The sequence below is a fragment of the Zalophus californianus genome, chromosome 8 (assembly GCF_009762305.2).
Source record: "Zalophus californianus isolate mZalCal1 chromosome 8, mZalCal1.pri.v2, whole genome shotgun sequence".
Lineage (NCBI taxonomy): Eukaryota > Metazoa > Chordata > Mammalia > Carnivora > Otariidae > Zalophus > Zalophus californianus.
In genome coordinates this window covers 85,850,366-85,863,053 of record NC_045602.1, presented here as the reverse complement: position 1 = coordinate 85,863,053, position 12,688 = coordinate 85,850,366, and positions in this window count along the sequence as shown.

The following is a 12,688-nucleotide window of genomic DNA, read 5'->3' as shown; positions in this document are numbered from 1 at the left end:
TTCTGACCAACTGGCTATAAATTCAGGGGCTCCTACAATCCCCTCAATTTCAATAATTCACTAGAGCAACTCACAGAACTCACCTAAAGTGCTATACTGACAATTAAAATTGTATTATAAAGGATACAGACCAAAAAGAGCCAAATGAAGAGACATATAGGGTAAGGTCAGGTGGGGGTGGGGTACCCAGATTTTCCCTGCCCTCGTGACAGGTGCCTCATCCTCCCAGCACATTAATGTGTTCATCATCCAGGATGTTCCCCTGAGCCTCAGTGTCCAGAGATTTTTATTGGGCAGGTTTGATTAAATGATTGTTCACATTAATGGACTCAATTTTCAATCCCTCCATCCTCCCCCAATTACTGTGGCTGGTATTCCGGTGACAGCCCCCATCCTGAAGCCATCTAGGGGCCGACCTTGAATTACCTCGCTAGCAGAACAAAGACAGCCCTACCACTGAGGAAATTTCAAGGGTTTGAAGCTCTGTGCCAGGACCTTGGAACAAACACCAGATATGTTTATTACACCACACAGGTGACTTCCCTGTTACTTGAGGGCAGTCCGGCCTATATATATCCAGTGATTGGTAGGTATAGGAGATGGGAGTTTGGGATAAAGGCAAGACTGTTTTCTTTCGAGACAGGACAGCTCTGAAGGACCACCCTAGTTCCAGAGTTCCCCTGGATCAGCTGTAACTTTTGTTACAGTTTACATTCTGCCTTCAATACCCTACAAGTGTTGATCCACAGAAGCACTCTCCAATGAACCTCCTTGCCTGTTCCCTTTATACTTCACTTTATGGGCAATCTAAGACATTTTTCTATATGTGGCAAGATAAAATTCAAACATCTATGCAGATAAGGTCATTGCTACTAAGTTCTTTAATATCACCTTACATAATTGTTGAAACTTCTACTTCCACCATTTTGAATTCCATTCTACAGTTCCTAAATTCCTTCATTTAGCGGATAGGGCTGGATTGGCTGGTGACACTCTCATCTTTTTGTAAAACCAACTGACTTGCAGCAAACAGGCTACTTCCTCACAAGCAGGCCCACAAAACCATGCTTCACCAACTGTGTTAGTGATCATCTGGAGACAGCTCTTCCCAGAATTGTTTATGCTAGCACTTACTGTCAACAATATAATTTAATTAAAACCATATCAATTAGTAAACTATAAAGACAAAAATGAGTTGTTTCTGTGAAAACTAAATTGAATGTTTTGGAAAGACTTGCTAAAGGGGAGTTCATAAAAATAATTGCTCTCTAATTTGGATAAAATCACAGCAAAAGATAGAAAGAGGATAAGTCCCTAGAAATTTTCTCAAGAAAGTTGTTTCCAAGTGACTTCAATTTTTCATCTCACTTGAAAAAAAAGAGAAATAGGAACCCAGGGGATGCATTAAGGGCATAGCTCATGCAAGGAAGAAAATATGAAACAGTAAATAATCAAGAGAAGCCATTGGTCCTTTATTAAAAAATTGGCCAGGGGCGCCTGGGTGGCTCAGTTGCTAAGCGTCTGCCTTGGGCTCAGGTCATGATCCCAGGGTCCTGGGATTGAGCCCCGCATCAGGCTCCTTGCTCGGTGGGGAGCCTGCTTCTCCCTCTCCCGCTCCCCGTGCTTGTGTTCCCTCTCTCGCTATACCTTTCTCTATCAAATAAATAAATAAAATCTTTAAAAAAAGAAATAGGCAAACATAAGTACACTATGGTTTTAACATAAACTAAAATGTTTAAAGTACTTGTGTCCATTTTTATAATAACTTGCATTAACCAGTAGACTGAGCCTGACAAGAAGCAACCCTAATTACATCACATGAGAATCTCCATTGGACTACTGTTCTGAGTCTACCAAGGCCCTTGCTTTTCACGTGATGCTTTTCCACATGCTGCTTCCTTCACCTGGTGGTCCTGAAATCTTTCCCTCCTCCTCTTTCAAAACTCAGCTCAGGAAGCACTTCCTCTAGGAAACATTCCCAAACTCCTGATATTTCACAGGCTCCTCATTGCCCTCTGGAGAGAGGCAAAACTCCTAAGTACACAGAGTATTGTAATTGCCCATGTATTTATCTTCTCCCCAAAACTGTAAGCAGTGCCTGACTCTTATTTATCCTTGCCAACCCTGTGCTCAGCAGAGTCTGGCACTTGGGAGGAATTCAATAAATATTCACTGGATTAGTGAATTTATGAATAATTCACCAATGTTACATTTTCTTTCCATGACAAATTTTCTTTCAGATACCCTTATTCTCTTTTTCTGGCTGCTGCCCTCCCTGCTCCTTGCATAGGAAACGGGCTTGTCAACATCAGGGGTGTGTTCTGATAGCATGATGTAGAATAGAGGCAACTGCAAACTTCAGATACCAAACCAGAAAACTCAAATTCCTAAACATTTTCCAAGCTTTAGTCCAAAAATGTAGTTAACACAAGGCTTATAATGACATCCTTATAGCATTTTTAAGTCAATGAAAAGGAACTGGAACTTACCTCAATGAAATCTGTCCTTAGAGAAATATATATATATTTATGGGTTGTACTAGCTGAGGGAAAAAAAAATATAGGCATATGGTGATTTTTCCAACCTTCCTTTTTTTGGAAATAAAGCTCATATTACCCTCCACTTAAATGCACTCAACTACTGGATTTTTTTCTTCTTAAATTTTTTTTTTCCTGCAAATGTCTTGACTTGGAAAGATATACAATGGCTATAATAATCCTCATATTCCATTTCCACATAATCTAATTAACATAATGGCTCTTTAATGATTAAAGAAGAAAATTACACTTCAAGGAGATAGCTGATCATTGCCTTTAGAAATTTATTTGTAAATTACTGTGACTCTAGTAGCAAATTTTATTAATTAATCTACCTTCCACATATACCATTTCACTCTCCCTAGAAGCACCAAATAACCTTTGGCACATTTTGTATGAAACTGGTTACCTGGTGATAAATTACCATAATAGCTGAGAATACCATTAGTATTCTTGACAATGTTGCAAAGAAAGTCATGATGATGACACTGTGCTAATGGTGTTTCAGCTGGAAGCTAACAAGAAGCTTCTACCATTTGTGGCTCAGTGTTTGCAGATGACAGAATCTTGTAGGATACCATTTTCCCCTCCACTAACACAGTCTCCATCCAGGAGAGACCGCACTGCAGGAGGTTCCTGGCAATGTCTTGACTGGGAACCACGACTTCTTTGTTTATCAGACAGTTCCATGTTCGGCTACATCGAACCATCAGTACAGGGAACAAAACAAACCAAAACAAAGAATGCTTCAGTTTCTCAACATTCAGAGAACTTTTAGAGTTCAAGAAAAATCCTCAGAAGCAATGGGGGTTTTCATTCTCCAGTTACCAGGGTGAAGATTTTAGTAAAGAGTTGTAGCCAAGGCAACCAGGGCTTTGCCCTGTCCCCTCCAACCCTGCGGCAATTGTGCCCGCAGTCTCTGGCTTCTGTCCCTCCAAACTCCCTCCTGCCCCTTGCTGGCAGAGGCTGTTTTTAGTCTACCAGGCCCATTTTGCCTGAGTCAGAAGCCAGAAGTGCCTCGAAATTGGGGGCATAGCCCTTATCAATAGCTGAGTGGTGTAATGGTATAAATGCCCAGCTCCTTTGCCCCCAGAATTTGAGCCTAAGTTACCTTCTGTGGGTAACATTTTGACTGGTCTCCTTCCCTTCCCCTCTCAATGGGGGTGACCACCTACACTGGTTTGCCTGGGACTGTACTGGTTTCAGCACTGAAGTTCTGCATCCTGGAAACTTTTCGGTCATAAGCAAACTGGGCCAGCTGGTCACCTTTCAATTCCCCACACCTCTCCCAAGGGGACTTTCCAGGAACACTTCCCAATAAATCACCTTCACATGAACCAGATCTCATGATCTGCCCCCAGGACTTCCAACCTGTGACAATAATCAGTTTGTAGAAACATTGGCTTCATAAGAAGGAAACCTCTTTAAGCTTCAGCTTGCCCACAGTGCAACAACAGGGCATTCCAACAACCAGAGTCAGCCCACAGCACACTTTCAAGGAGGTGAGAAAGGTCTTTCAAGGAGATGAAGAAAGATGAGGAAGTGGGCAGACTCATTCTCCACCTCCTTTACTGCCACCTCCCAGCACCAAAACTTTGCCATCATCTCTCACTGGGATCTTTAGTGGCCTCCTCACACCACACATCTCCTATATTCTCCCCTTGTACCCTGTAGTTTATTTTAGACTAATTTAGTTAAATATAAGTCAGACCATGGTACCCCTCCACACAAAGCCCCAGTGACTGCCCTGCTCACTCAGAGCCAAAGCTAAAGTCTTCCCTCTGACCCAAAGGCTCTACAACAGTTGGTTACCCTGCCACTCTCCCCTTCTGGTGCCCCAGTGGCCACCCTGGCCTCCTCATTCTTTATCAGTTATGCCTACCCACCCCACCTTAAGGCCTCTGAGCTGGATCTCGCTTCAGTCTAGAAGGTGATTCACTTCCTTCAGGCAGGTCTTGACTCAAATTGGCCACCTCAGTGAGCCCGCCTCTGGTCCCCCATCTGAAATGGAAATCCCCGCCACCGACGTGCCATATTCCTCTCCCGCTCTCATTTTTCTCCTTAGTATGAACTTCTTTGTCTTCTTTCTTTCCTGTCTTCTCCCTCATGTGCAAACTCCCACAGGCAGTCTTAGTCTCTTCTGCCCCCCTGCATGTGCGCCCAGCCCCAGACACTCACGGTAGATGCCCAGTCGTTATTTGATGATTGTCCTTGTTGTGTCCCCAAGTCTGCTGCAGCCCTGGGAGATCTGGACTTGTGGGGAGCTAAGCTCGAGTTCCACTTTGTTCATGGCCAGTGACCAGTCAATGACCTGTGTGGCACCTGAACTCTTAGATCCTAAGAGCTCTGGCCAGAACCCGGGTGGAAAAAAGAGCCACCTCCCCGGCACGATCCCACTCTTTTTTGGGATTGTATAAACTATGAAGCACTGTCTTGTGACTGTGTCTTTTGCTTTCCTCCCAGACGCCAACTTCCCTCTAGACACTTCCCCCTTATCAAAGATGATAAAAAGGTGATGCCCATTGCCTCAGGAACTGTAGTTGGACAATGAAACCCAAAAACAAATCAGAATATCCGAAAGACAAAAATAGCACTCAATGTGGGATGTGAGCATCTGAGTAAAACATTGCTCTTACCATGCCAAAGGCATGTATCTTTGAAGGCACAACTTCAGGTACAAGCCAGCTGAACCTAGCACAGTGATTTTCAGAGTGAGGCTCCCAGATCAACAGTGTCATTGCCACCCAGGAACTTGCTGGAAATGCAAATTATCAAGTCCCTCCAAAGCCTCCAGATCTACTGAATCAGAGACTGGTGGCGGGCTCACCCATGTGTACCTCGACAAACCTTTCCAGGGATATTGATGCACACCTGACATTGAGAACCACTGGCCTAGTAGATAGACTTTACTGGGGAATCTTTCTCTAGAAAACACCTGCTATAAATTGTTCCATTGGAAGCTGTTAGACCAGGGTTTCTCAGCCTTGGCACTGTTACGTTTGGGGCTAGACGGTTGGGTGTGTATGCTGTCCTGTGCATTGGGGCATGTTTAGCAGCATCCCCAACCTGCATCTGCTAGATGCCAGTAGTATCCCTACCCTAACCACTCCCTCCACTTGTTGTGACCAGCAAGAATATCTCCAGACTTAACCAAAATCGCCCCTGGTTGAAAATCACTCCCTTAGGCAACATGGAAGACAAGACGGCTTTATAATGTGATTAAAGCTGAGCCTGCCAACATCAAAATAGATGGCAGTCCTCCCATTTCAACAGCTTGATCTAGAGTATCTGCTGCATTTTGGGCTTCCTGGGAATTGAGTTTCCAGTTGGCGGGCATGCAGGAGGTTTATGGGGGAGTACGCCCAAGGACCACTACGGTGAGGGACAAGGGAAGCAGGAAGGGCAGATGAAGAAGCTGAGCTGTGAGGAACTTGAAACAGAGGCCCCACCGGAAGCTATGGAGTCCCAAGGCCCTGCCGAGTTGTCCTAATTGAGCCCCAGGAACAGGCCTCTCCCATTGAAGGGCTACTCTGGGCTACCCCCGGGGCATAAGTGGAGATGAGGCAGCTTCCTGCACAAAGGCAATTCCCAGAGGACTGAGTCATGAGCCGCCAGCAGCCAGCACTCCAGGCAGCTGGGACGATCACAGGCCCTGGGTGGGGGACCACAACTCTCACGACAGCATCTGATTGTCACAGGACTGGGACCTCAGTGTCAGCAGAACATCTGTGATCCCAGTCCATGCTACTAAGTACCATGACAGAGGCTTAAATCCAAATGGTAGTTATCTAAACACCTGAACAAGGAACATTTACTCAGTCAAAATACATGTTATTCTTTCTAAAACCTATTGCACACAGACCCAATGCTCCCTGCTGTACCGTTCTCTCTTCCACCGGAGCGCTATTTGTTCTCATAAATACATCATCTGTGAAGATGCCCTCCCTGGATCTCCACACTGCAGCCAGCGTGAATCAGGCTCAGCGATTGATTTCCTGGCTCTGATATGACTCTCCTCGTGAGGAGCTAATTACAGATGATGAGGAGTTTTCAGGGTGTGCAGTCTTGCCTTCTCTTTGATTTCTGTTCTGAATGACAAAACATAGAGCCGTCATCATCTCTGGCCAGCTCTGTCTCCTGGCCCCGGGGACAGAAGACCTCCGCCTGCAACGTCAGCGCTGCCTGTCTCTGGGCCAATCAGAACAGAACCCTCAGTGTTCCAGACATCCCATCCTCTTCTGGAGGAGCCCCTGACATCCGTCTGGTGTGCCTATCCATCAAGCTGTCACCTCTCATGCGTTCAACATTCACTGAGTTCCTGTGAGGACACATCTAAAAGGCTGTTCAGCATTCTCCTCTGACCCCATGCCCTGCCAAGTGATGTGGGCCCAGCCTATCACTAAGCAGACTTGTCTACAACACTGGTGATCCTAGTGTGGGCCAAATGTCCTTGTGAAAACTTTGATTCTTTTAAGGCCACTTATTTCCAAGACTTAAAATCCCAAGAAGGGCATCAACAGTAGAAATACTAGAAAGAAAAAATTTAATGCTTTCAAATGTGAAATTTGACTCTCAGTAATCATCTAAGTTAAAAAATATAAATTAAAGTTGACATAACATGCAAAGGAGGAAATACCTTTGAACGAGTCTTTTTCCTTTCAGGAATTTGCCCCCCACACAAACCTTTTATTGAGATGATGAGCTCATGGGACTGTTTCTACCCTAGACTTGTAAGCGCCTGGGTGACAGAAGTCAGGATCTTGTCTCTGTTCTGTGGAAAATCAGGATCTGGGGGCTGTGGTGTGTGGGAAACCCAGACTGAGATGGGAGAAGAAAAGGGGGACTATTAGAAACCTCACGCCACCATTTGTCTAAGATTTTGTCAGAGAGCCTCAATTACAACAAAAAAAGCAAATACTCTGTACTTTTGTTAGACCATATGTCTGCCAATACTCCTATTTATGGTTCAGAAATAGGAAAATATTTCCACTGGAGGTAAAAAATGTAGTGACAACCCTGTCCTTAAAATCTTCTCCTTGTGATCAAAAAAAAAAAAAAATTTGTAGAAACTGTGGTTGTTCACCTATTTGGATCACACACAGTGCTGTGAGTCTGACTCATTCCTCTCCCCACAACCAGACCGTTTCAAGGGCTTCATCAACTCCAGAAGTCCTCTGCTCCCTCCCGCCACTTGGAGCCCAGAAAAAGAATCCCAAGCTCCCAGAGAGAAATTTCATTTTTAGCTCTTCTTGCCTCTCCCTGCCAAGGGAGCTACCTAACTTTCTCAGAAGTATGCAAGAAGATAGTATCTTCATCCACTTTGCCAGATGGCTGCATCAAGATAACACCAAGACACATTCTGTGGAGGTGGGGGAGAAGGAAAACACTCCCGTGTGACAGTGTGACATATGACTTCCATCATTCAGCCTGCATCTATTCACACCACAGCAGTATCTGGAAGCTCAATGGCCTGTAAACATATTTAGGTGCCTGATCATTGTTTCACAAGCTACTGTCAATTTCACATGTCAATTTCCATAGAACATTGAATGTGCCATCATAAAAAAACTTCCGAGGCATTTTCCTCCCTTTAATATAGATTTTAAGAAATAAAAATTGGACAAAATAAGGACTAACTCATCACACAACTCATACACTATTGACATCAAGCACATCGCAGAAATTCATGACAATATGTGATGTCCAGTCTCTTCATAATCCAAGAGTTACTGATTTTTCATTGTTTGGGAAAATGAAAAAATTTTGCTTTAGGCTCAGGATTTGACATTTGGTTTTGGCTTACCCATCTTTGAAGAAAGCTCTTCAGATGTAAGTAAAGTTATTTGAGAGTAAAGCACAGGAGACGATTTTACCAGGCTCATCGCTCAAGAAACTCCTGTCATTCCCCACTCACGAAATGTCCTCCCTGACTCTTTTCACCTGTTTCATTCTTACTGTGAAGATACAAGCTTTGCCCTAGTGAAGCTGAGCTATATTTCAGAATGGTACAAATTTAACTGCCTCCCGGAAGCCAGACAGGAATATGCAATCCATACACTGCCCCTTTTCTTTAAAATCCCTACAGCACCCAGAGTTCATAACACTCCTGTAAATATTCAATTGTATAAAACTTGGTTTCAACAACAGTTACCATCAACCCAACTCACTTGTATATCTTCTGAAGACTGAACTCCTAGCTATGGGATTTCCATTTCAGGGATGTTTAAATGATTGCAAATAAATTTCTGACCATCCCAAAATGTATCACGAATGGAGAATTAAGATCCACAGTGCTATCAATTTATGTTATGAACAATAATTGTGAAATTCATTTCTGTGTGTGTGAAATTCTTATCATAACAGGTATGAGCACTTACATACATACTGACCAAAGTTGAATTGACTTTTAAAACCATTGTTTTAGTACAGTGTAGTAAAACAATAGATGATAGATAGATGATAGATAGATAGATAGATAGATAGATAGATGATAGATAGATAGATGATAGATAGATAATAGATAGATGATAGATAGACAAAATGGCAATTCAAAGACAGTCAGTACTGTATATAAGTAATCATATCCATTATAAGAATATATATATGTGTATGTATAGAATGTATTTATGTAAGGATATATTATGTAGGAATATATTTATGTAAGAATATATATATATACATATATATATGTATATGTATATCTCCTGGTAAGCACAGGCTAGAGATAGAAAACTAATTAGGTTCTGAATTTGACAACCTACTAAAAAATAGTAACCTATTTATATAGCATTCTGGAAAACTCCCATCCTTAATTTAAAAATTATTAAGGCATGCTATTTATAAACCAGTTTATAGAAAAATTAAAAAAATATTTTTTTTAATTTTAAATGTGATCTGCAATATACAGAGATGAGCCCAAAGATTTATGTATAAGAATATTTGTTGTCAGGTTACATATAAAATTAAAAACCAAAAAATATCATAAATTTCCAAGAAATAGAGTCAATAAAATTTAATATTATACACTCATGAAAAGAATGTTTTAGGAGAATTTTTAATAGCCTAGAAATGTTCAAAAACATATTGTTGAATTTTAAAAAGCAAATTATAGCATTATGCACAATACAGTTTCTTATTTAGTGTATAAAAATTCAAAGAAAAAAAGGATAAATTTTTAAAACGTTAACTGTGATTACATTGGGAATGAGAACTAAATTGTTTTACTTCTTCATTGGTACTTTTCTCTATTTAAAAAATTTTCCACAGTGCACATGTATCACTTTTGTAATCAGAAAGGAAATAGCATTTAAAAAAAAATGTGATACTCTGTACCAGCAGTACCGTTTTTAAATAACATCTTGTTCTGAAGCATAATTTTTAATAACAGCAAAAAAATGATGAACCAATAAAATTATCTCTGAGAGTCTGTTTTAAATAAACCATAATTCATCTAGCACTCTGATTTTGTTTTCCAAATACTATTCTTCAATAAATAAACAAATACATACATATGTACATACACATATCCATACATAAATGAAAAACAGATTTTCAGAGGTAATGACTGAATTCAAGGCCTGAGGCAAAGAAAGTTCAAGATGAATTTTGAACATCTTTTCTTTTTACTTTGGCACAGGTTTTTGTTGTTCTTAATTCCTAAGCATTACACACAGAGTTGTGCCTCTCCCGTGACTTTTCCCTATTTTTGCTGGTCCTAATCCTTGCGTTTTCTGAGGTGCAGGTAGAAAGCTTCCTTTTCCGTGTCACCTTCATTGACAAGCTAGAAGTATCCTAAAGCACCAAAGAATAAGGCAGTGCTCAAAGAACAACACTGTCGTTGATGGCAAAAGGACATGTGAGACAACTTGAAAGGGCTCCCAATGGCGAAATTTGGGATAATTTGAGCAATAAAATAATTATAGAAAGGGATTCGAATCCATAGAATGAAAATATCCATATTTACATAAAGATAGAGGAGAGGGATAGATGATAGATAGATAGATAGATAGATAGATAGATAGATAGATAGATAGAGGGAAACCACCTCCATACTGTAGAATTTCAATGAATAAATAAGCTTTTAATAATTGTACTGTGGTTTTAGAAAATGTTAACACCTGATGTGGTTTGATGAAGGAATTCAGGAATTCTTTGTTCTACTTTGGCAACTTTTTTATAGATTTAAAACTATTGCAAGATGGGGGCACCTGGATGGCTTGGTTGGTTAAGCATCCGACTCTTGGTTTTGGCTCAGGTGATCTCATAGGTGGTGAGATCAAGCCCGGCAGTGCTCTTCTCTCTCTCTCTCTCTCTTTAAAATAAATTAATAAATCTTAAAAAAAAATATTGCAAGATGAAGAGTTAAAATTGCAATAATTTTTAAATATTAAGGTATACATTTCTTTATTAATATGTCATGGTTGTAGAAAACTGAATAGAAGAAAAAAAATCACAACCCATAAATCCATCACACAAAGAGACATTTCTATTGTCTTTGCTTTTTAATGGATATTTTTAAAGGCATCTAAGGGCAAAAAGCTATACAGTTCTAAAGAGACACTTGCTGTGCCTCCTGGATTTATTCCTACATGGCCTTGAGCTTTTATACTGAACACTGGACAGCCATACTTCTAGTGTGCTGACTCAGAATTAAATCCACATGTTGAAACATGGGAGGACAGTGGGCCAGTATCAGACATGGAAAGAGAGCCTCTTCCTCTTCAGTCAGAGCAAGCTTCTGGCCTGGCCAGCTTCCGGCCTGGAAACCACCGTCGGCCCATCCCATCTGGAGAACATTAGCAGGAATTTCCAGGGGTAGCATCAGAACTTCCCTCCAGGCATAACGAGGCCTGATGACAGCCAGGAAATGGTAACAAGATTTCCAGCAGCAGATAAAGAGCAAAACTGATGTTTAAATGATGTAAAATTGCTTTTCTTAATATAGATTTTTGATCAAAAACCAAAGCATCAAGAAGTCATTACAAGGCATCTACCTGGTGAGGCATCATTATGTAACTTGTAAGCAAATAAATAAACACAAGGCTGCAGAAAGGCCCTCTGTTCATGGCCACCAGACCGTATTTCCTGGTAGATGTTATGCCCCACCAACTTGAAATGGCGGTTTCTGCCTTGACAGTGGAGGAAAGCAAGCCTAGAGTTCCATGAGCCAGCAGAATGATCCTGTTCTCTGGAATTAGGCTGTTGCTATAGCAACCACCAAATGATGGACAGATTTTTGAATGTGCAGTGGTCTACTGTGATAAGAGCTTCCAGGATATCCACCACATATTTTCAAACCTGCTACGTCGCGCATACTGTGTAATGATACTAAATACCATGTTTCAAGATCAATTTTAAATGGCTTTCTTTTAAAAATTGAAATGATAGACAATCTGAACTATTTTTAGTGCTAAATAACTATTTGTGCTAATACCAGTTTTACTCACTAGCAAGCCAAGTCGAAATTTGCATTCTTTGTACAGCTCTGCTTATTTGCTTTAAGGAAAGTGGGATGGAATTAATGAAAAAGTATAGTGTCCCCTAGATAACAGTAAAGTTCTTACTGAGGTGAATTTAATGCCAGGAGTTGGATGGGTTCTAAGAAATCAACACAGTAAAAACACAATAAGATGCTTTTGGCCGTCACTTGCTATATATATTTGACTCATTCCCTTAAGAAAATACTATATCTACAGAGCAATTTCATTTTGGTGGAAGTGGGACTGAATAATGCCCATATGACAATAGCATTTCCAGGCAATCAAGTTCAATTCTCTACCTGGGTTTATGCAAAATCCCCTTGACTTCAATACATCCAAAATGCTTTTGACAGCAAGTATTAGAAAAAATGCAATGAGATGCCCAGAACTGCTGGAATTTGGAGCAAGTGGTTTTCTCTGATCCCTGCCTAGCAAAGACCCTCGTAATCATTTAAACCATAGCTGATGTCTAAAGGAACAATCTTAAAACCCAGGGGAGCCTTTTAGTGTGTTTATAATTGACAGAATGTGGATTGACTTTACCAAGAACCTTGGGCAAAAAGTCATCTCCCTTGAGGCAAAGACTGTCAGTGTCTTAAATTTTTTGTTGAAGCATGTTATACTCAGAGAGAAGTGCCCATATCGTAAGTGCAATCAGCTCAATTAATTTAA